This window comes from Rhea pennata, chromosome 15, assembly GCF_028389875.1.
Source record: "Rhea pennata isolate bPtePen1 chromosome 15, bPtePen1.pri, whole genome shotgun sequence".
In the NCBI taxonomy this organism is placed as follows: domain Eukaryota; kingdom Metazoa; phylum Chordata; class Aves; order Rheiformes; family Rheidae; genus Rhea; species Rhea pennata.
This window is the reverse complement of record NC_084677.1, coordinates 16,565,057-16,589,646: the sequence shown is the minus strand read 5'-3', so window position 1 is coordinate 16,589,646 and position 24,590 is coordinate 16,565,057. Positions and strand designations below refer to the sequence as shown.

Genomic DNA, 24,590 nt, shown 5'->3' with positions numbered 1-24,590 from the left:
CATCGCCCTGCATCGCATCCCCGGCATTGCATTGCCTCCCATCGCCCTGCATCGCATCCCCAGCATTGCATTGCCTCCCATCGCCCTCCATCGCACCCCCCAGCATTGCATTGCCTCCCATCACCCTGCATCGCACCCCCCGGCATTGCATTGCCTCCCATCGCTCTGCATCGCATCCCCCGGCATTGCATTGCCTCCCATCACCCTGCGTCGCATCCCCGGCATTGCATTGCCTCCCATCACCCTGCATCGCATCCCCGGCATTGCATTGCCTCCCATCGCTCTGCATCGCATCCCCCGGCATTGCATTGCCTCCCATCACCCTGCGTCGCACCCCCCGGCATTGCATTGCCTCCCATCGCCTGCATCGCATCCCCCGGCATTGCATTGCCTCCCATCACCCTGCATCGCACCCCCCGGCATTGCATTGCCTCCCATCGCTCTGCATCGCATCCCCCGGCATTGCATTGCCTCCCATCGCCCTGCATCGCATCCCTCGGCATTGCATTGCCTCCAATCGCCCTGCATCGCATCCCCCGGTATTGCATTGCCTCCCATCGCTCTGCATCGCATCCCTCGGCATTGCATTGCCTCCCATCGCCCTGCATCGCATCCCCGGCATTGCATTGCCTCCCATCGCTCTGCATCGCATCCCCCGGCATTGCATTGCCTCCCATCGCTCTGCATCGCATCCCTCGGCATTGCATTGCCTCCCATCGCCCTGCATCGCATCCCCGGCATTGCATTGCCTCCCATCGCCCTGCATCGCATCCCTCGGCATTGCATTGCCTCCCATCGCCCTCCATCGCATCCCTCGGCATTGCATTGCCTCCCATCGCCCTGCATCGCATCCCCTGGCATTGCATTGCCTCCCATCGCTCTGCATCGCATCCCCCGGCATTGCATTGCCTCCCATCGCCCTGCATCGCATCCCCTGGCATTGCATTGCCTCCCATCGCCCTGCATCGCATCCCCTGGCATTGCATTGCCTCCCATCGCCCTGCATCGCATCCCCTGGCATTGCATTGCCTCCCATCGCTCTGCATCGCATCCCCCGGCATTGCATTGCCTCCCATCGCCCTGCATCGCATCCCCTGGCATTGCATTGCCTCCCATCGCCCTGCATCGCATCCCTCGGCATTGCATTGCCTCCCATCGCTCTGCATCGCATCCCCTGGCATTGCATTGCCTCCCATCGCCCTGCATCGCATCCCCCCGCATTGCATTGCCTCCCATCGCTCTGCATCGCATCCCCAGCATTGCATTGCCTCCCATCACCCTGCATCGCATCCCCTGGCATTGCATTGCCTCCCATCGCCCTGCATCGCATCCCTCGGCATTGCATTGCCTCCCATCGCCCTGCATCGCATCCCCTGGCATTGCATTGCCTCCCATCGCCCTGCATCGCATCCCCCGGCATTGCATTGCCTCCCATCGCTCTGCATCGCATCCCCAGCATTGCATTGCCTCCCATCACCCTGCATCGCATCCCTCGGCATTGCATTGCCTCCCATCGCTCTGCATCGCATCCCCAGCATTGCATTGCCTCCCATCGCTCTGCATCGCATCCCCCGGCATTGCATTGCCTCCCATCGCCCTGCATCGCATCCCCCGGCATTGCATTGCCTCCCATCGCCCTGCATCGCATCCCTCGGCATTGCATTGCCTCCCATCGCCCTGCATCGCATCCCCCGGCATTGCATTGCCTCCCATCGCCCTGCATCGCATCCCTCGGCATTGCATTGCCTCCCATCGCCCTGCATCGCATCCCCCGGCATTGCATTGCCTCCCATCGCCCTGCATCGCATCCCTCGGCATTGCATTGCCTCCCATCGCCCTGCATCGCATCCCCCGGCATTGCATTGCCTCCCATCGCCCTGCATCGCATCCCTCGGCATTGCATTGCCTCCCATCGCTCTGCATCGCATCCCCTGGCATTGCATTGCCTCCCATCGCTCTGCATCGCATCCCCTGGCATTGCATTGCCTCCCATCGCCCTGCATCGCATCCCCCGGCATTGCATTGCCTCCCATCGCCCTGCATCGCATCCCTCGGCATTGCATTGCCTCCCATCGCCCTGCATCGCATCCCTCGGCATTGCATTGCCTCCCATCGCTCTGCATCGCATCCCTCGGCATTGCATTGCCTCCCATCGCCCTCCATCGCATCCCCCGGCATTGCATTGCCTCCCATCGCCCTCCATCGCATCCCCCGGCATTGCATTGCCTCCCATTGCTCTGCATCGCATCCCTCGGCATTGCATTGCCTCCCATCGCCCTCCATCGCATCCCTCGGCATTGCATTGCCTCCCATCGCCCTCCATCGCACCCCCCGGCATTGCATTGCCTCCCATCGCTCTGCATCGCATCCCCGGCATTGCATTGCCTCCCATCACCCTGCGTCGCATCCCCCGGTATTGCATTGCCTCCCATCGCCCTGCATCGCATCCCCTGGCATTGCATTGCCTCCCATCGCTCTGCATCGCATCCCCCGGCATTGCATTGCCTCCCATCGCCCTGCATCGCATCCCTCGGCATTGCATTGCCTCCCATCGCTCTGCATCGCATCCCTCGGCATTGCATTGCCTCCCATCGCCCTCCATCGCATCCCCCGGCATTGCATTGCCTCCCATCGCCCTCCATCGCATCCCCCGGCATTGCATTGCCTCCCATTGCTCTGCATCGCATCCCTCGGCATTGCATTGCCTCCCATCGCCCTCCATCGCATCCCTCGGCATTGCATTGCCTCCCATCGCCCTCCATCGCACCCCCCGGCATTGCATTGCCTCCCATCGCCCTGCATCGCATCCCTCGGCATTGCATTGCCTCCCATCGCCCTCCATCGCATCCCCCGGCATTGCATTGCCTCCCATCGCCCTGCATCGCATCCCCCGGTATTGCATTGCCTCCCATCGCTCTGCATCGCATCCCTCGGCATTGCATTGCCTCCCATCGCTCTGCATCGCATCCCCTGGCATTGCATTGCCTCCCATCGCCCTCCATCGCATCCCCCCGCATTGCATTGCCTCCCATCGCTCTGCATCGCATCCCTCGGCATTGCATTGCCTCCCATCGCCCTGCATCGCATCCCCCGGCATTGCATTGCCTCCCATCGCCCTGCATCGCATCCCCTGGCATTGCATTGCCTCCCATCGCCCTGCATCGCATCCCCGGCATTGCATTGCCTCCCATCGCCCTGCATCGCATCCCCGGCATTGCATTGCCTCCCATCGCCCTGCATCGCATCCCCGGCATTGCATTGCCTCCCATCGCTCTGCATCGCATCCCCGGCATTGCATTGCCTCCCATCGCCCTGCATCGCATCCCTCGGCATTGCATTGCCTCCCATCGCTCTGCATCGCATCCCCTGGCATTGCATTGCCTCCCATCGCCCTGCATCGCATCCCCGGCATTGCATTGCCTCCCATCGCCCTGCATCGCATCCCCCGGCATTGCATTGCCTCCCATCGCCCTGCATCGCATCCCTCGGCATTGCATTGCCTCCCATCGCTCTGCATCGCATCCCCTGGCATTGCATTGCCTCCCATCGCCCTGCATCGCATCCCCTGGCATTGCATTGCCTCCCATCGCCCTGCATCGCATCCCCCGGCATTGCATTGCCTCCCATCGCCCTGCATCGCATCCCTCGGCATTGCATTGCCTCCCATCGCCCTGCATCGCATCCCTCGGCATTGCATTGCCTCCCATCGCTCTGCATCGCATCCCTCGGCATTGCATTGCCTCCCATCGCCCTCCATCGCATCCCCCGGCATTGCATTGCCTCCCATCGCCCTCCATCGCATCCCCCGGCATTGCATTGCCTCCCATTGCTCTGCATCGCATCCCTCGGCATTGCATTGCCTCCCATCGCCCTCCATCGCATCCCTCGGCATTGCATTGCCTCCCATCGCCCTCCATCGCATCCCTCAGCATTGCATTGCCTCCCATCGCCCTCCATCGCATCCCTCGGCATTGCATTGCCTCCCATCGCCCTCCATCGCACCCCCCGGCATTGCATTGCCTCCCATCGCTCTGCATCGCATCCCCGGCATTGCATTGCCTCCCATCACCCTGCGTCGCATCCCCCGGTATTGCATTGCCTCCCATCGCCCTGCATCGCATCCCCTGGCATTGCATTGCCTCCCATCGCTCTGCATCGCATCCCCCGGCATTGCATTGCCTCCCATCGCCCTGCATCGCATCCCTCGGCATTGCATTGCCTCCCATCGCCCTGCATCGCATCCCCTGGCATTGCATTGCCTCCCATCGCCCTCCATCGCATCCCCCGGCATTGCATTGCCTCCCATCGCCCTGCATCGCATCCCCCGGTATTGCATTGCCTCCCATCGCTCTGCATCGCATCCCTCGGCATTGCATTGCCTCCCATCGCTCTGCATCGCATCCCCTGGCATTGCATTGCCTCCCATCGCCCTCCATCGCATCCCCCCGCATTGCATTGCCTCCCATCGCTCTGCATCGCATCCCTCGGCATTGCATTGCCTCCCATCGCCCTGCATCGCATCCCCCGGCATTGCATTGCCTCCCATCGCCCTGCATCGCATCCCCTGGCATTGCATTGCCTCCCATCGCCCTGCATCGCATCCCCGGCATTGCATTGCCTCCCATCGCCCTGCATCGCATCCCCGGCATTGCATTGCCTCCCATCGCCCTGCATCGCATCCCCGGCATTGCATTGCCTCCCATCGCTCTGCATCGCATCCCCGGCATTGCATTGCCTCCCATCGCCCTGCATCGCATCCCTCGGCATTGCATTGCCTCCCATCGCTCTGCATCGCATCCCCTGGCATTGCATTGCCTCCCATCGCCCTGCATCGCATCCCCGGCATTGCATTGCCTCCCATCGCCCTGCATCGCATCCCCCGGCATTGCATTGCCTCCCATCGCCCTGCATCGCATCCCTCGGCATTGCATTGCCTCCCATCGCTCTGCATCGCATCCCCTGGCATTGCATTGCCTCCCATCGCCCTGCATCGCATCCCCGGCATTGCATTGCCTCCCATCGCCCTGCATCGCATCCCCCGGCATTGCATTGCCTCCCATCGCTCTGCATCGCATCCCCCGGTATTGCATTGCCTCCCATCGCTCTGCATCGCATCCCTCGGCATTGCATTGCCTCCCATCGCCCTGCATCGCATCCCCCGGTATTGCATTGCCTCCCATCGCTCTGCATCGCATCCCTCGGCATTGCATTGCCTCCCATCGCCCTGCATCGCATCCCCCGGCATTGCATTGCCTCCCATCGCTCTGCATCGCATCCCCCGGCATTGCATTGCCTCCCATCGCTCTGCATCGCATCCCCCGGCATTGCATTGCCTCCCATCGCCCTGCATCGCATCCCCCGGCATTGCATTGCCTCCCATCGCTCTGCATCGCATCCCCCGGTATTGCATTGCCTCCCATCGCTCTGCATCGCATCCCCCGGTATTGCATTGCCTCCCATCGCCCTGCATCGCATCCCTCGGCATTGCATTGCCTCCCATCGCCCTGCATCGCATCCCCCGGTATTGCATTGCCTCCCATCGCTCTGCATCGCATCCCTCGGCATTGCATTGCCTCCCATCGCCCTGCATCGCATCCCCTGGCATTGCATTGCCTCCCATCGCCCTCCATCGCATCCCCCGGCATTGCATTGCCTCCCATCGCCCTGCATCGCATCCCTCGGCATTGCATTGCCTCCCATCGCTCTGCATCGCATCCCCTGGCATTGCATTGCCTCCCATCGCTCTGCATCGCATCCCCTGGCATTGCATTGCCTCCCATCGCCCTGCATCGCATCCCCTGGCATTGCATTGCCTCCCATCGCTCTGCATCGCATCCCCCGGCATTGCATTGCCTCCCATCGCCCTGCATCGCATCCCCTGGCATTGCATTGCCTCCCATCGCCCTCCATCGCATCCCCCGGCATTGCATTGCCTCCCATCGCCCTCCATCGCATCCCCCGGCATTGCATTGCCTCCCATCGCCCTGCATCGCATCCCCCGGCATTGCATTGCCTCCCATCGCCCTGCATCGCATCAGCTTGCCCGCGAGCCAGATGATGCCGAAGGTCCAGCTGCCTCCTCTTCCCCCTGCAGTTTGCCCTGCTGGCCGTGCTGGGGGCGGCCCAGTCTTCCCGTCTCTGTCATCTAGCCCGGCCCTGTGGGTCAAACAACCCTCCTCACCATCTCCCTGCCAAGCTGTGGGACACCGAGACCCCCCCCCATGCCATGCTGGTGTCCCCCTGCTTCCTGTCCCCACTGCCCCTCGCCGCTGCAACCCCCCATCGCTCGCCCTCCCCAGGGACACGCGCATCCTACGAGCCCCCCAAACACCCCCGCTTCTGGCTAGTATTTTTAAATAGAGGGAAGATTATTAGAGCCAGCGGCAGGGAGGGACAGAAACGCTGGCTCTGCTGCAAAAAAAAAGGCATTTTGACTTGCTGTGTCTGCGGGCCCGTGCCTGCCCCGCTCCCCTCCCCAGCCAAGCCCCGGCCGTGCGGCGATACCCGCCAGTGCCCGCCTGCTCCCGCAGCAGCCGTCGCGCCGCCCCCAGCGGGCCGTGATCCCGCGGGCAGAGAAGCGGCTCGCAGGGCTCCCGCGCTGCCAGCGGGCTCCACCACGCAGAGTCCCCTTCGGCAGCGCTGGAGGCCGGGGTATGGGGGGGCTGCAGAGGTTGGGGGTCCCGGGGGGGGGGCAGACTGCGCGCAGCTCCCAGGCGCTGCACAGCCAGCACCTCCCCGCGCTCCCTGCACCCTCCCCGCCGTATTTATTAAGGAAATGACTTTAACGAGGGGAAGGGAGCGCGGCCTGGTTCCCGGCCGCGGCGCGGGCGCTGCTCGGCGTGTCTGACACATTTACACCAGACACCTGCCGGGAGAGCCGAAGCAGAGCCGTGCTCGCAGGCAGGCTCTCTTGCTTTGCGGCCTTCCCCCCCCCCCCCCCCCCCCCGCTTTCCTTTTTTAACAGGGGCATCTCTCTGCTAGGGGCAGCTCTGAGTCATCGACCTGCTCCTCGCACTGCAGCTCTCAGGCTGCACGGCAAAAACAAGCCGTCCCCGCGCAGATGCACGTGCACCCGCTGCCGGAAGCGTGTGCACCCACGCAAGGCTGGGGACCACACACGTGAGCGTGCACGGCACGGGCCGTGGACACGCCGCGGCATGTGTGTGCAACGCATGCAAACAGATGGGCTCGCGTGTGCCCGCACACCCGGGCGTGAAGCCCCCAAAGCACTGCAGCGCCAGGCACGGCGGGGGGACGCCGAGCCGGCGCCGTCTCGCCCGGCACGGCCGCCCTGCCCTCGCGCCACCGCGCCGGCCTCTCCACACGGCCGAAACGCGTGAAGCTCCGCGCGGCTCCGGCTGGCTCCTTTCTCCGTGGCTCTCGTATATCTGCACAAATTACGTTTCTGGTTTTATTTGTGCCAGATTGGCCTCGTTTCCTGCCGAGTGTCCTGTGGATATCATTAACATTTCAGCACCTTTTCGGGTTTTACATACGCATGCAGGTATTTATTTATTTAAATCACATCAGCAGCAGTAAGAAGGCTCTTCCGGAGCCTCTGCATCCCCCCAGCATCACGGTCCCCCCAGCACAAACGGGCACCCGCGCCGCTCACCCCCCCAGGCCCTTTGCGGCTTGTCCCCACTTAGCTCCTCTGGGTTTTCCAGGACTGGGAATGCGGTTAAAGCCCATCGCAGAGAAAAGATCGCTTAAAATCTGGTGAGCCTGGCACTGAAGTCCCGTAAAATGCCAGGGGCCACCTCAGCCCCAAAAGCCGCCCAGTCCGGCCGCCGAGCCAGGGCCACGCAGCAGCGCAGGCAGCAAACTCGGAGCCAGGCCTCTGGGGCAGCCGCGAGCGGCGGCGAGAAACCTAAAGGGCGACCGAGCCGCTCACACCAGCGCGGAAGCAGGTTTGAGAACCGAAATCGGCTTGAGAAAACACCGGGCTGCTGCTTTAAGGGAGCCTTTTCCCTTTCTCTTTTATTATTAGTTATTACTGCTTTTCCAAACAGCTGGGACAACACCAGGCTGAGCGAACGCACCCGGCGCGAGGGACGCCGGCGAGCAGGGGACGTGCAGAGGGTGCACGTGAGAGGGGATGCAGGGTGCGGGGCGTGCACGTGGGGGGGTGATGTGCGTGGATGTGGGGTGTGCATGCGTGTGGGGGGGTGTGCATGGATGTGGGGCGTGCACGAGGGGAGTGTGCACGCGTGCAGGGCTGCACACGCACATGGGGTGCAGATGCACGTGGGGGCAGCACGCATGCTGGGCGTGCAGGCCGTGCACGGCGTGCGCACGGACACGGGGCGCGTGTGCCCGTCCGTGGGGTGTGCAGGCGCGCCGGGCACGCAGTGCCGCGCACACGCGTGGGGCATGCACACACGGCGGGCGCGTGGGGCGGAGGAGGGCCCTCGGCAGCCCGTTTGGGGCTAACCCCCCAGCCAGGAGCACCCAGCGAGGCCGAGTCCCGGTGTCCCCGTCCCGCCGTGGCGGAGCTGCATCCCCGCGTCCCCACGCCGGGCTGTTTTCGCTTCGCCCTGCGTCAGCGCCAGCGGGAGCGGGCCAAGCCGGCGGCCGCCTCTTTGGAGAACCCCATTTCCCACGACCATCCCAGCGCAGTGCTTGCCGCCGGCTCAGGGCCTCAGCCGGGGAAACTGAGGCACGGGAGCGGGGGGAGCAGGGCAGCCGGGGCTGCAGCCGAGGAGCTGGTACCCGGGGCCGGGAAGAGGGGGGGGTGGGGAGCTCCTTCCCCCTGCGGCTGCAAACGGAGACCCGGAGGCGAGCGGGAAGGACACGGCGTGCGGCGGCGCACGGGTGCAGCCCCAGCCCGGCTGCCCCGGCTTACCTCGGCCCTGCCGGCTCCCCGGCTCTGCCGGCGGCTTTGCTAGGCAAGGAGCTTAACAGATGTTCCCGCCTGATGTAGGCTGTTTCCTAGCAAACGCTTTAATAGCATCAAATCAAGCTGTCGACAGCAGCAAGGTTAAGTCTCTTTGCAGGCGGGGGGAGGCGGCGGCAGCAGCGGCACAGGGGCCAGGCGCCCCGGCGCCCCGAGACTCCCCCCCCCAGCCGGCGCTGCTCCTGCCTCACACCCAAGCTTTCAATTAAAGCCGCGTTTCCAGCCCGGCTCGCGCAATGGAAATCGATACGCGCCTGTCTCGGGCCAGCTGCAGCCAGACAGCCGGGAAGGACGGCCTGGCAGCGCCGGGACGCCCGGGCCGCGGCAGCCCCGGCACGGCGGCGGGCGCCCGGGCCACGCGCTGCGCCCGGCCTGCCTCCTGCTCCCGGGGACGTGCGCTGCCCCCACCACCGCCCCCACCGCTTCCCTCCTTCCTCCCCTTCCTCCGACACCAGGGACGCGGCGGCGGGCGCTGCGAGGGTGCTGAGCCCCCCTCGCCGGGCAGGACGTCGGCCGCCTCTCCCGCCCTGGGGGGCCCTCGCTGTTTCGCCGGCTGCTTGCTCGCCTTTTCCGCAGCAGCGACGAGGATTCGGAGACTAAAAATAGCAGCAGCGGGCGCGGGCAGGGCGACGCTCTGCCGCGCGGCCCCCCCCGGCCCCGGCTCGCCGCCACGCCGCGCTGCGGCCGCCCCCCCGGCTCCGCACGCCGCTCTCCGGGGACGAGGCGCCTATCAAGGAGTGTCAGCCCCGGATTTGCTTAATTGTGAGCTGGTGGAGTTTAAAGCAACACTTTCTGGCAGGCTGCCACACCGCAAACTGCTTCGTATAATTTTATTATTAAGGGAGGAGAGAAAAGGGGAGAAGGAAGGGGGGGGAGGCAGGAGCGGAGACGTGTGGAAGCAGCCGGCCGGGGAAGCGGCCCGGGAGGAGGGCCCGCGCTTTGCTGCCCGCCGCCCCGAGGAGCCGACGAGGGGCTGGGGGCACCGACCCCACGGATAGAGCCCCCTCCCCAGTCCACGCTGCGCTGCCAGCAGTGCACAGGCGAGAGGGGAGCGGAGGGGAGGGATCTGCAGGGCTCGCCCGGGGGCAGGATCAAAGCATCCGGGCGTTTAGGGAGCTGCCTCCGTTCTGCCTTCCCTTCGCACTAATCCTGCCCTTCCTTTGCTACCATCCTGCCTCCCTTTGCAATCGTCCTGCCTCCCTTTGCACCCATCCTGCCTCCCTCTTGCACCCATCCTGACGTCCCTTGGCATTCATCCTCTCTTCCCCTTGCAACCGTCCGTCCTTCCCTTTGCACCGGCCCCCGCAGTGCTTCACACCCCCGGGCCCCCCCCGGCCCCCACGCCCTGCCCGGCACAAGGTCAGGCGCCGAGGTCGCGCATCCGCTCCGGCGCCCCCCTCCCCTGGCAGCGCGCCCCCTTTGCAGACACCCCGCCGGGGGGGGGGGGGGCAGCGATGCCGGGGGGCTGCGCGCCCCCCCCCCCCCCCGGCGTGCGGCCGACCGGAGCAGCTGTTCCCTGCACACTTCGCTTGCCCGCAGATGATGATAAATGGAGCTGGGCCCGCGCCGCCCAGCGCGGGGGCGGGCGGATGCGGGCAGCGCGGAGGAGGAGGAGGAGGAGGAGGAGGAGGGAGGAAGGGGTGCGCAGCCCATTCCCGCGCCCCCCCCCCCCCGTGCCATGCAGCCAGCCGCTCCTCCCTTCCGGCTGCCGGGGAATTCCCTGGGCAGGCTCCCCCCAAACCTCCCCCCCCCCCCCCCCCCGCAGCGGCGCCTTTTACCCCCCTGCTCCCGTTGCAAGGCGGCACGTCGTCCGTGTGTCCCCCCCACCCCCGCCACGCACACACTTTGCCCCGCGGGACGGGGCGCAGCGCCCTGCACGACCCCCCCCCCCCCACACACCCCGGCCTCGCTCCTCCCCAGCGAGGAATTTTTTTGCTCGGGAAAACATCGCCTGCGAGCAGCGCTCATGACTCAACGTTTCTGCTGGCCCGGGCGCCCGCGCCGCCTGCCAGGGGAAGCCCGCGGCCTCCCCCGGCCCCCTCCTCGCCTGCAAACGCCGCCCCCCCCCCCCCCGGCCGCTTTCCTTCTTTATTTATTTATTTTTCGCTCCAGCTGTGGAGCAGCTCCCTGATGTGACGGGTCAGAAAGTCAGGGCTCGGGGCCCTTCCCAGCCCCGCGGTTCGCAGCGCGGCCGGCGGCGGCAGGAGGGGGGGGGGAAGGAGGAGGAGGAAGAGGAGGAGGAAGAGGAGGAGAGATGCTGCGCTAAAGGCAGGTCAGCAAGGGGCTAAAACCCCGAGCAAGTGGCCGTGTTTCTTCCTGCCTCTGCAAAACGCCAGCTGGCAAGACGGGTTTTGCAAAAAGAAGGCGGGGGGGGGGGGGGGGAAGGGAGAAAAAAAAGAAGGAGAAAAGCCAGGAAGCTCCCTGCAAAGCAGATGCTCAACCTGAGCCGAGTTTCCTGGGCAAATTCTCTCTCCAGCAGGGAAGCACGCGCGGCAGCAAAATTCATAGCTGGACTGATCACGGAGGGAGGGCGAACGCGTGTTTATCGCTTCCCCCAACAACGGGATTGACATCAACCTTGAGGCGCTCGCGGGAGAGAGCAAAACAAGTCGATCATTACGCAGGAAATACGACCGAGGTTAAGGAGGGCCGCGCGGCCCCTCAATCTTTCGGCAGCCCTGCAGACAAAAGCAAGGACGAGGCAGGGGCTGCGCGGTGCCGCCGGCCGCGGGGGGCTCGGGCAGCCTGCAGCCGGCGAGGCGTGCCGCGCTCCGCCGCGACGCCCGCCGCCGAGGGGGAAAGCCCCGCGCTCGGCTCGCTCCGAGACGCCGCGGGAATCCCGGGCCAGCCAGTTCCCGCCGGGGCCGCGGGAACGGCGGCGACAGCGGCGGCAGCGCCGGGCTCCCGGGACAGGAGCTGCGCCGGGGTTCGCGGCGGCGGCACGCTTCTGGGTTTCCTCTGCGCTCGTTTTCTGTCCGATCGGCCGCTATCCTTCTTCCTTCCTTCCTTGCATCCCGCCGTCCGGCTGACTCACCTCCATACCAATAGTGATTAACTATCCTAAGCGTTACGGTGAGCGCCGTAAAAATAAAACACACAGAGCCGCCCCTCCCGGCGCAGCCGTGCCCCCGCCTCGGCTTTCCCGTCTCGGGCACGGGGCAGAGCCGTCCCGAAAGCTGCACGAGTTTGGGAAGAGCGTTATTAAACGCCCTAAAGGGCCCGTGGCGGCGGGGAGCCGGGCGCTCGCGGCGACTTTTTCTGGGGAGCAAACTCGTGCCGGCGCCGGCCCCGCTGCTCTTTTCCCTGTTGGGGGGAGAAGAGAAAAAGGGAGCGAAAAAGGGAAGAGGAAGGTGGGCCGGGCACGGAGCGGGGCCGCGCGGAGGCCTCCCGCCGGGAAGGACGGCGCCCGCGGGCGCAGTCTCGCTCCCGCCTCGGCCTATCTTGCAAGACGCTGAACAGGCATCCCAGAGAAAGAAAAAAAGAAAAAAAAAGAAAATGGGGGGGAAACAGGGGAAAAAAAATCGACGTTTGATGTTGCATGATAAATTATTTCGGTATTACACATTGCCCATCTCCAAATCCAGAAGACAAACACGCCGGCAGGTTAACTAGGAAAGCAGATTTCGAAAGGCCTTCTTGCATTTCCCTGTTATTGACTCTGTCAATCATCTCCGGCACAGATCCTAACCTTTACCGCCCGGCAAAATCCCGGCTGCTCCTTTTGTTCCTGCTGGAAAAAACGGGGAGGGCGAGAGTGGGAGGGGGGCGAGGAATTTGGGGCAGGGAACTTCCAAAAGGGATGATTAAGGAGTTAATCTGCCTGAAATAGATAAGGAGCTTAGAGCTGCCGGTATTTCACCGTCCAAGTTTGGATTCAGCGCGTCTTAAACACTGGCTGGAATGCGCTTAGATATGACCAAAGTACACGTCCCCCCGAGGAATTACGAGGTTGCCAATTAGATTTGCTTCCTAGATTCACTCAAACCTCCGCGAGCGTCTTCAGAGCAGGGAAATTGCTGCCTGTCCCCGGGGAGGGCCGGCCGGCCGGCCGCGGGAACCCGCGCCTTTTCCAGGAAAACGCCCGGCTTTCGGGAGGGCTTTTGCCTCTTGCAAAGGGGTCTCGGCGCTGCTGGCGCGCAGCTCGGCGATAGCGCCGGGGGGGGGGTGGGTTTCGGGGTGCGACGGCGCCTCGCCGCGGCTTTGGGCTCGGCCCGGTGCCGAGCATCGCGGCGACGCGGTCCCCGCACGTCGGCCAGCCCCCGCGCCCGGCGTCCCCCGCGGGCTCGCACCCGCTCGTCTCCGTGCTTTCCGCTCGCGGGCTCCGGGAGCGGCGGGACCGTCATCGCCCCTCGCTGCTGGAATACGCTGCTGTGATTTAAAGTTGCTGGAGCATCAGCTCCGGATGCGGAGAGTCCTGGTAACAGTTGCTATGTAAAACATTCAGAGGTAGAATTTACTGTCACAGTTAATAATAGATGAAGGTTTTAGAATTTTTGATGCTTTACATTTTAAGCCGTTTGATTTATAATGTTTCGGGAAAGCAGGGGAAAAGGAGGCAGAAGAGGCGGGAGCCGCGGCGCAGCGCGCGGCAGACCCGGGGGGCGCGAGCGGCGGCGCCCGTCCCTCCGTCGGCCCGCGCCGCAGCCGCTCCCGGCGGGAGGCGCGAGGCAGGGATGCTCCCGAGCTATCCGGGTGCCCCTTTTTCTTTTTTTTTTTTCCCTGTTTTTTTTTAAGGAAAAGCGCTGTATCCCTGTGTGTTTTTCTCGGCGCCCGCGAGCGCAGGCATTCGAGGCTCGGCCAGGCTGCGGGCGAGGGCTCGCGAGCGGGAGCGCCGGCAGCGCCTACCGCCCCGGCTGGCACCGCGCGGCGAAGTTTTCCGGGCTCCCAAAGGCACCGGAGCTGCGGGCGCTTTGCAGCGGCTCCGCTGCAGGACGGGCGATGCGGCGGTGGTGGCGGTGGGCCGGGCTGGGCGCCCCTCGTTAGCAGAGGGGCCTCGTTAGCCGCCGCGACGGCTCTGCCCCGGGCGCCGCGCTGCGAGCGCCGAGCTTTCCCTCCCGCGAGCGGCGCGGGCGCAGCGGTGAGCGCCCTGGCCGGCACCTTCCGCCCGGGACCCGGTGCCGAGCGCGCGCACGTACCCCCTCGGCCCGGGCGCGCGCGCCCGCTCCCCGCTCCGGCGGCTCTGATTGATTAAAGGATCGGGGACATCTGAGAGCGGCGGCGGCGGCTCCCTCTGGGCTCGCAGAGCTTCCCTGCCTGCTGCTCGCCGCTGCCTGTCAGGCAGCTTTTAATCAAGGTTTGCTTATATCTGCAAAGGCCTTTCCCAGAGGGATGAAGGGAGGAAAAGGGGGGGGGGGGGAGCAGCGTATTAACATGCCGCCCGCCGCCGCCGCCGCTCTTTTGTTTATGGAGAGGGTCAGCGCTCGCCAAGGCCCCGGGGGTGCCGGCCCCCGCGGGAACGCGCCTCGGCCGGGCGCCCCGCGGCACGGCACGGCCCCACGGCACGGCACGGCACGGCACAGCGCGGCACGGCTCTGCGGCGCGGCACGGCCCCATGGCACGGCTCCACGGCCCGGCACAGCATGGCCCCGCGGCACAGCCCCACGGCACAGCTCGGCCCCACGGCGCAGCACGGCCCCACGGCCCGGCCGAGCGGCCCCCGGTGCCCCCTCCGCGCCGTCTCCGCCGCCGCCTTATCTTATTGCTCGGCTAATGACCTGCTAAAAGTATTATGTGAAAAACCGCACTCTTAGCCAGCCATTAAACCGGTTAGGACCAGCGGGTCATGCTTTATTGCTTTAATAACCGAGTTTATGAAAGGTCGTCTCGTAACTGATAACATGCATAATTTTTGTAACTTAATTAATGCTGCTAATATACTGGAGTCTCCATCAGCTGCCGTCGCAACCGACGTTCGGTTTGCAGAGCGAGCCGGGCCACCGGCGCAAGCCCAACCGCGGCCGGGGCCGCGGGGAGAGCCGTTCCCCGCGCTGGCGATCGAGCGCCGACAGGCCGGCGGAGCCCCGGAGCTGGAGGGGAGCAAAGGGGCCAAGCTGCCCCGAGCGCGTGCCGGGGCCGCGCGGGGAGGCGCGGGCGGCCCAGGCGCCGCGCGTCCGTCCCGGCCCCGCAGAAGCAAACGTCACCGAGCCACCCGGCCGTGCTCCCGGCGCTGCGTTTTCCGAAGGACAGCCTCCCCGGCGAGGGCACGTTTTTCTCATTAGGAGGGAAGAGGGGGTGAAAAAAAAAAAAAGAAGAAAAAAGAAAAAGCAAACAACTTCTCCCCACCGCCCCAGCGCGCGCACACCTGGAGAGCCGCAGCCTGCGCGAGGCAGAGGGGAGAAGCCGGCAACCGGAGGCGTTTTCCAGGGAGCAGAGCTGGGCCCTTCCCTTGCAAAAAATGTAAATTAAAGTCCAGGTGCGTGCAGCGTGCAAGCCACTGATACGCTGCCACCAGCGAATATGGTGAGCCGCGAATCCCAGCCACCGCACGCCCGACGCCGCGCACGCGAGCTGCTCCAGTTGCCTGCTTAGTTTTGCAAATTCTCTCCTGCTGGCTGAGAAAAGCCAATATGTCTGCTGCTACCGTTACATCGCAGTAATTGCTCAGCGCTGGTTATCATCCTGCCAGAAAGGCACAAGCTACCGCTGGGGCACTCTGCTTGCTGTAAATGCAGCTAGATGATTTCCTAGCAAATGCAAGTTTTCCAAGGAAGTGGGTGGAATCTGCTCATCTCTGATTAGACAGCTTGGGTTTTTGTTTTCCTGGTGCTTTAGAGAAAAGAAAAAAAATAAATAAAAAAGCATAAAACGTGTGGCTTTCCCTCCCCTCTGCCCTGCAACACAGGCTCGCACGCATCCCCGCGACGGTCCCCCTGGGAGCCGCAGCGTTGCCCACACTCTGAGCAATGATCCTGCGGAATGAGGCTATGATCCCTCATCAATCACCGCTGAGCGCGTCCCCCTCCCGCGCCCGCGCTCCCCGCGCCGTGCCCGCCGCTGGAGCGCGCTTCCGCCGCTCCGCGGCGCCTCCTCTCCTCCAAAAACAAAAATGAAAAATAAAAATACGAGGGCATGAGCCCTCGCCGCTGCTGCTGCCGGGGTGACCCGGGTGCTGCGAGGGAGCTGCGACGGGGACAAGCCCCGACGGGGGAACCGAAGCAGTTCTGTCGCGCCCTCCTTCCCCGAGGACGGATCTGAAATTAAGGAGCTTTCCTGACGTTCGGGGGCTTGGAGACCCGGGCGCCCGCCCGGCCCTTCCCTTCCCTGGCGGAGGGCTCCCGCATCCCCGCGCATACCGATTACGGTTTGGGAGAACGCGTATCCGCGATGTGCAAATACAAAAGGCAGGAAATAAAAGTCATCTCTTAGTGAAGAGCAGAGGTAACCATGACTACCTGGGACCTCATTTAAAACCGCGCCGGCCGCCGGCTAGACGGCGACGCTTCCTTTCGTCGCGCGGGGAGCTCCGAAAACCCCGACGGCCCTCGCGCCCATCCGGGCGGCCAGGGCGGACGCGGGCCGGCACGCGGCGCTCCTGGCACGCGGCGCTCCTGCGTGCGGGCTGCTTTTGCGTCCCCCCCCCCCCCCCACCTCCAGCTTTCAAACTTCAAAAGAACAACTCCGGCGGAAAACAGGCGCCGGCGGCATCGCCGCTCCCCCACCACGTGGCCGCGGGCAGGGATGCGGCGCGCGGCGGCGCAGGAGCCGACGTCTCGGCACCGGGAGGGAGCCCGCGACGTGGCCGGCGCTCCGAGCATCCCGCCGGCGGCTCGGCCCCTTCCCCGCCGGCACCTCGGACCACACAACCTGCCCTGCGGGCAACCCGAGGCAGGAATTACGCTCCATGCGGAAGACAATGACAGCGAATCTTGTTACTGGCTTTTCAGCAAACGTAATTCCTTTTTATTAGAAAATTAAAGGGTATGAAAAGCTTTCCGAGGCTGAAGAGCTGAAATGTGCTTTCATAAAATATGCGGCGTCTGATAAAAGGGATTTGCTCGTCTGCCTGCCCCGGCCCCTTCCCTGGGAATTATTCCGGCAGGCAAGGTGATGCTTTCGCCAAAATACGGGTCCCGCTTTAATGTGCCGCTAGCGGGAGAGGGGCCGGGAGCGGCCCGTGCCGGCAGCGGGGACGCTCCGGGGCGGCAGCGGGGGCCGAGCGCCGCTCCTGCTGCGTCCCGGGCGGCTTGCGCTTACTTGAGAGCGGTTTTTCCCCCTTTTATTTAGCTTCTGAAAGAAAAGAACATCCTGCAGGGCAGCTCTCGCCCGCGCCGCGGCGGGAGGACGGGACCCGCCGGCGAGCCCCAAGCACCCGGACGGGGCCGAGCGGCACGCCGGGGCCAGCGGCCTGCAACGCAGCCCCCGCGCCGGCCTCTCCAGCATGCTGGGGGCCGGGTATTTCCCACCCCCCAGCACGGCTGCACCCCCGTGCTGCAAAGGCGCTGGGGGGGGGGGGGGGGGAATTTCCCGCGCTGCCTCCTGCCGCGATCGCCATGGGAAGAGCCGGAGGCGACGGCGAGCCTCCGCGCGGAGCCCTGCTGCAAATCGGGGTCAGCCGGCGGCGCTGCTCGACGGGGCCGCGCCGGCCCCCGCCGATCCCGACCACGTCCGCAGCGCGAGGCGGAGGAGCGAGCCCGGCCCCGGCGGGGACCGCCGGCCGCGCCGCGCCGGCCCTCTCCTTCCCGGGCTTTACCTTTCGCATCTGCGAGGGCGGTTAAAAGTTTGTTGATCCTATTTTTAGAGCTTTTGGCCGCACGCGATTTCGCCGTCGTGAGACAGGAAACGCTGATGAGGTTCCTCGCCGCGGAGCCGCTTTCTCCTCCCCGAACGGCCTCCGCGCGGCTTCGATCCGGGCGCTGTTGCGACACGGCCTCCTTCCTGCCCCGGGTGCCCGTTGCAAGGGGCCCGGGGGTCCCCGGCCTCGGTGGAGCGCCCCCTCCAACCCCAGCTCTCTCTTCCTTCCCCTCGGCTTTCCTGCCCTGCAACCGCCACGCTGCCCGAGCCAGCCGCGGAGCCTTGCCCTCCCCGGGCCATCACCCGGCATCTCTGCTCCGCCAGGGAGACCTAGAAACGCTCTTTCTGGCCTCAAAGCACCACCAACACAGGGGGAAAAAAAAAAACAGCCCAGGGCACCCTTTCCACTCTCCCCAGGGGCTGCAAGCCAGGAGAGACAAGCAAACCCCATGCTGAGCCACCTGCTTGCCCCGTGCCTCAGTTTCCCTGCCTTTCCTCAAATCACAGCGCTGCACTCCACCGAGCACCCCCAGGACAGGGCTAAAGGCCTGGGCACCCCTGCAAGAGGGGCAACGCACAGACGCGGCACCAGCAAGGCAGCCCCACCGCCGCGCTTCCCCAGGAACGACTCGCGGCCCGAGCGCCATCCTCCCCGCCGGGCGCCACGGCCCCGTGCCCAAACCTGCTGCACGGCCCCAGGAACCGGGGCTGACACTCTCCAGCACAAGTACCTGCTGCTTGAATGTCAACACCTCATTTATACATCTTGATTGGCTCTCATCAGCCACGCTGCGTTACACCTGATTGCTCCGGGCCGGCGCAGGGGGCCAGGCTGCAGCGTGTAATTTCGTTTAATTGGCCCTGCACCCCAAGCAAAATAGAGAAATAAGGAAACAATAAAACAACCCCCCTCAAAATCCTAAATCTGTTCGGTTTTTCTCTTTGTAAAAATGAGCGGTCTGTCGATGCAAGCTGTGCTGCCGGGGCTGGAAACCGCTTTCCGGCGCAGGGCGCCGGGACGGAGCTCGCGCGAGGGACGACGCCGGCAGCCCGCCGCGGGCTGGGGACGCCGGCGCCCGCCCCGGCCCGGCGCGCAGCCCCGCACTCGCGGCGCCCGCGCCTGGGCTCCTTCGCGCGCCCGCGCTTGCAAACCACTGAGGCTGAAATTTCAATTAGGAAAGAGAAATAATTACCCGCCGCTCCGCATCTCCTCTAAAATGGTAGCCAACGCCAGCGAGCCGAGGCGGCGGCTCCCGGCGCGTCCCGGCGGGCTGCGACGCGAGGGACATTTACGGGGCTACGCCGGCCCGGCGGCGGCTCGCCGGCGGCTGCAGGGGACGAGCGAGGCCCGGGCCAGCGTTTTCCCCGCCGGGCGTACCAGCTCCGGGGCACGATTCCGGCTGCTCCGCCGGCAGCACGGGGCTGCCGCCGCGCGGGGCGACGAGGGCGACGCCGTAGCGCGGCCGACTCCGGCGGCGGCGAGCAGGGAGCTGGCAAAGCGGGTGCTCCAGCCGCACGGACGGACGGACGGACGCAGACACGTCACCGCCCCGCGCCTACCTGCTAATCTGCCTGCGCTATCGCGTGCTACAGCCGCCGCACCACGAGCGAATAGTAATTACGCTCTTACAGCCCCGGCTGCCCAAGGAGCTCGGCGCGCGCCGCAGGCGTTAGCGGTGCTGCATAACAAGCCCGGCCGGGGCGACCGGCCGCGGCAGCGGTGCGGAAACCGGGGCTCGGCGCGCCGCTCGGGCGCCGCCAGCCCCTGCGTTAGGGGAACGGGGCCGCGCGCTCCGTCCCGCCGCTCCCGCAACGCCCGTCCCGCCGCCACGGCCCTGCTCCTTCCCCCGGGCTCTGCCCGCGGGCTCCGGCCGCCCGGCGGGACTCTGCGTCGTGCCCGCCGCGAGGAGCACGGGGCGAAGCAGCAGGGTTAACCGGTGGAGACGGGCTGCGCGCGGGGCTTCCGGCATCCGCGGCACCGCGGCAGAGCCGGGCAGAGCGCGGGAGCGGGGCCGAGCCCCGGGGCGCCGCCGGCGTCCCCAAACGCCGCGTCCTTCCCGCTGGAAGGACACGCGAACGCCGGGCTACGCCGCCGGGCCGGTGCGACGGGTCGTACGGCAGCAGGACACGGCGCCGCAGCCGCCCCCGGCGCCGCGGTCGCGCTGCCGCGACGCGGGCGTTCACCCTCGGAGCGTCCGTCCGTCCGTCCGTCCGTCCCCAGCGTAAACCCACCCGGGTAAAACGTTCGCAGCGGGAAACGTGGGAGAAACCCCGCGCGGGTTGGCAGCTCCGTGCGTGCTCCCGGCGGCGGTTTCCGCCCCGCGCCGCCGCTCGGGTGTAGTGCAGCCGCGCCGAGCCCATTTGAATAGCTCTCGTTTCGGAGGCGGCAGAGATCCAGCACGTTCCCTACGGAGCAAACGCGAGACCTCGGGCCAAATTAATCTCCGACGGGTCTCCGTCAACTTCGGCGGAGTTGCAACCGCAATTTGGCCGACTCTCGGCACGTAAATCTGTTAATTCCTCCTCCGGATCATCCAAATACTGCAGGATTTTTTAACGCAGGAGAGGGCCACGTCTTTGGGGAGAAACCTCTCCGGATGCTGCAGCAGCCATTCCCTTTTTATTTCCTTCGCTGCCTGGGATAAAACCGGAGCTAGGCAGTCTGGTTTTATGTGTCTGATCTGTTCCGAAAGACACGGGAATTTTCTTCTGCCGTTCCCAGTCCTCCGATACGCAAGTGGGATGCGAGCAGGAATAACTCAATCAAGACGCCGCAATTTTTAATTAATTTGTGGATCCCTTCACCGGCTCATCGCCTCGGAGACAAAAGGGAAGGCTCCCCTTCCGGACCCGCGCGCGCCCGGGACGCTGAGCCTCCCCGTCCACCAGCGCACCTTCGGGCTGGGAAGCCGCACAAAAGGGAGAATTCCTTGATCTTTTTCCCTCGGTTTTTGCTAAGACGGAGCCACGCGGGGGGGAGCGGCGTTGGGCAAGAGCGGGGAAGAGGCAAAGGGGGGAAAAAAATGGAAAAGGGGAAATAACCCCCGGCGAAGCGAAGCGTGCAGGGCGTTTTGGGGCAGGCGGGGGTTTGTTTGTTTTGTTTTGTTTTTTCTTTTTTTCTCCTCCTTTTTTTGTTGACACCTGCTACGTCCCGCAGGGCCGGAGCGGCGCGGAGGGGCCGGGCGAGCGCCGGGCGGGAACTCGGCGGGCGGTGACTGACACTGCAATTATCGATTGCCGGCTGCGGAGCGCCGCTCTCGCCTCCCCCCTCTCTGCGCTTGTTTTCCTGCGCGCAGCCGAGCGCCAGCCTTCAGGGACTGCTGCTGCAAAAGGCCGAGATTGACAGGGCGTCGAGATACCCGCTGCCCGCAGCTTTTAATGATCCCTTGCAAACGGGGGGGGGGGAAGGCGGGGGGAGCATGCTGCTCCAATGACAGCAGCCTGGCGAGCGCCAAAAATAAATAAATAAGTAAATTAAACGGGGACGGAAAACCCCTCCTCCTCGCTCCAGTCGAGGGGCCGGTCTCGAACCGCGGGCGGCTCTGCCAGGCTCGGCCCCGGCCGGCCGGCACCTCCCTAACGCCCGCCCGGGAACGGCTCCCCGAGCCGGGGCAGCGGGCTCCGCGCGGACGGAGCGGGCAGAGGACGGGCAAAGGACGGGCAAAACGGGAGCTCCAGGCGTCCCCGTCGGTCGCGAGGCCGCCGGTCCGGCCCGGCCGCGGAGAGCCGGGGCAGGATTCCCGCGCGGGTCTGAACCGCAGCTGCAAAAGGTTCCCAGGCCCGGGAGAGGGTCGGCGGTGGGAACAAGGACCCGCCGGCGCCCGGCACCTTTGCCAGGTGCCCGGAGCCGTTGCAACGCTCCGGCCGCCCCCGGATCCGGCGGCCACGAGCGCGGAGGAGGCAGAAGTGCCGGCGGAGAACTCAGTCGGACAGCACGGGTGCCGGGCAGGATCCGTCCCGGCGGGGATGCCCGCTCGGCCCGAAGGGGTGCGGCGAGACCGCAGCTCTGCAACCCGCCGCGGGGAGCGGGGAGGGGGTGGCCGGCACCTGCCCGGCGCCGCCGAGGTCGCTCCGGGTGGGATTTCATCGCGGCCCGGCCGCCGCGCGGCCAGACGCCCGCCAGCCCCCCCCAAACCACGCGACCGGAGCGCGGCATGAATAACAAAAGCCGCGATCAGTAAAGACTCTCCCAAGAGGCCCTAAGTTCTTCAATTAGAGCTCTCATTATAGGAACGAGAAACTCCACTCTGTCTTCCGTACGGATAACACTTTTTCTTCCCCCCCCCTTTCTTTTCCCCCCTCTCTCCTCTCCTTTAAAGAAAAAAGGGAGGGAGGGAGGGAGGGAGCGGCAGGCTGCATCTCTAATGCAACAGCCAGGTCTGCAGAGATTCACTTTGGCTCTTATTTTGACTTTCATCTAAAAGAGCTGCCCTGGGAATCCATTAAGTCCAATTTAAATGGGCTCTCCGCCCTCGCGGCTTCTGCCCGCCTTCCCAGCGCCCCCCGGCTCGGCTCGGCTCGGCTCGGCTCGGCTCGCGCTCCCCCTCGCAGCAGCCGCGCACAAAAGCGGGGCCGGGCGGGCGGCGAGGCGACGGGCGCAGCTCCGGCCCCCCCCCCCCGGCCCCCCGGCCCTCCCCACCTTCCCCGGGCGGCCGCTGCGGAGAAACGCGCCGCGCGAGACGCCCCGGCCGCCCTTGGAGAAAGCCGCGGCGGCGCCCGCGGCGCCGGTGCCTTTTGGCGGCCCATGGGGATCCAGGACCTCCTCCGGCTCCCCTTCCGGATTTGCACCGGCGCGTGCACGCGCCTAGGCGGACGTTCCTCCCCCCCCCCACCACCACCCCCGATTTTTAAGTGCAATTAGCCGGCTCCATTACAGCCCCAGCCAAGAAAGTTTTGCTCGGATACAAGCGCGCGCGCTTCCCTCCCGGCGCCCTCGCGGCTTCGCCCTCGGCCGAGCGAGTCCCCCCGGCGAGCGCGCGCGCGCGCCGGGCCCCCGCGGCGTCCGTGGGCGCCGCAGCCGCTCCAGCTCCGCTTCTGTCGTCTAAGCAGTTTTCCAGCTCCCCCGCCCCCCGCAACGCACGCACGCTGCAGTGCATCCTATTCATATGTTTTCAATCATTGCCGTTTCGTTATTTAAAACAAAAGCGCGCAGCCGCCGCCGCCGCCCCCGCCGCGCCGCGCCGTACACCCGCTCCGCTCTGCGAACGCGAACCCCGTCCCCGGGCTCGCCCGCCGTTGCCTGGATTTGTTCGTTTATTAACGGCGGCGGATGATTTTGGTGTAAATCTGCCGCGGGAGAAAGGGAGCGGGAGGGGACGTGAAAGTCCCACCGAGGGGCTTTCCGAGCGCGCAGCCAGATGTGCGAGCCCCGTGATCTCGCTCGCGTCTCTGCTAGAACCATTTTTTTTTTTCCTGCCCTGCGAGCCGGCGACCCACCAAATAAAAGAAAGAAAATAGATCAAGTCAGCGTTCTCACGTGCAGACACCAGCGAGGACGGCGAGCTGCCTAACCGCCGCCACACTGCAACTTTTATAAGTAGAAAAACACGAACATCAATAACTTCCAAATCAAAATAAGCCCTCCCTTGAAAGCCTTCATTTGCAGAGCCTTTTGCAATCTCATGCTCATTATTATTTTAACTTCAGAAAAGTAGAAGTCAGGACAAGCAAAACGAATCAATCTCTTGCACACGCAAATATATAAATATTCCAAGTCTCAGCTGTATCTTTGTTCAGATACTCATCAATCGGCAAGTCAGTAGGATTTTTGGACCGGCTGCAAATTTCTTTATGACTTCCAGAAATGCAAAACCACCCCCTGCTCTCCAGCGGCTGCAAACAGGACACACGCACACGCACACACACACACGCACACGCACACCCCCCACAAACTCCGCGATGCCAGCACTGAGCACTGATTCAGTCGCAACAGCACACGAGTCGCACGGGAGAAAAATAAATCCGGGAGAAGCTCCGTGCATAAACCCCCCACGCGCACGCACCCACCCACCTCCGAATTCTGCTGCAGCGTAAATAAAAAGCGAAGGAAAAGGCAAAAAGCACAAAGATAGAGCTTGTAACAATACCTGCGACGCTTCTTGCTCTCCTCTCTGTCTCTCTCCCGCTGTCTCTCTCTCCTCCTCTTCCAGAACACAGTAGCCAGATTAGATCCTTAGAAAAAAAAATGTGAGAAATAGCACAATTCTTCCCCCCCCCTTTTTTTTTCCTCTCGCTTCCCTTTCTCAGCAGCCCTTCCGAGCTCCTTCACTAACCATTATTCATAGACCACTAGGGGATATAAGGTAATTAGAAACGGCCCTATAGCATCCAGCCTGAAAATGTAATGCCAGCGGTAGGAGTGGTGGAGGGCTCTGGCTGCGGGCTGCTACGGCAGACAGCCGAAAGCGCGCGGTGGAGCTGGGGACGAGGTGAGAGGTGGGGTGGAGGCGAGGGCGAGCGGCCGCCGGCGCCCAGGACGCTGCGCAGGGCGGCCAGGGACGCCCCGGGGCGGCGGCACTGCCGCGCCGTTTGCTGGGGTCTTTTCATTATTAATTATTATTATTATTATTATTTTCCACCTTTTTTTTTTTTTTTCGGAGCGGGTAGCCGGCTCGCCGTGCCCGTGTGATCTGCGCCAGGTTTGTGTGTGTGTGCGTGTGCGTGTTTGTGCCAGGAATAGCAATCAGCAGAGGCAGCACACAGAGCGCAAAAATGCCATCATGCAGGGTCAACAGAAAGCTGCAGACATTTTTTTTTTTTTTTTTTTTTTGGGGAAGCTTAATCCTCCGGAGGAGTGGGGGAGAGGGAAAAGGAGGAGGCTGCCGGCTTCTTTGCAGTTTGCATTTTTTTTTACCCCCCCTCCTTTTGCAGCCTCATGCTGCCAGATTAACCCCCCGCCGCCCCCGGCACCACCAGCTCGCCCCCGCAGGCACGCGGAGCCGACCCCGAGGAGCCGGGCGCCGGG

General features: G+C 64.6%; 1 protein-coding gene across 1 annotated transcript in view; it reads right to left on the bottom strand.

Annotated features, from left to right (window-relative positions):
• Nucleotides 1-24,067, bottom strand: part of RAI1 (retinoic acid induced 1) — a 31,558-nt gene extending 7,491 nt beyond the window's left edge. The window contains exon 1 of the mRNA XM_062588048.1: nt 23,713-24,067. The gene's annotated coding sequence lies outside the window, so the exon portion shown is untranslated. The remainder of the gene's footprint in view (nt 1-23,712) is intronic.
• Nucleotides 24,068-24,590: the final 523 nt, after the last annotated feature.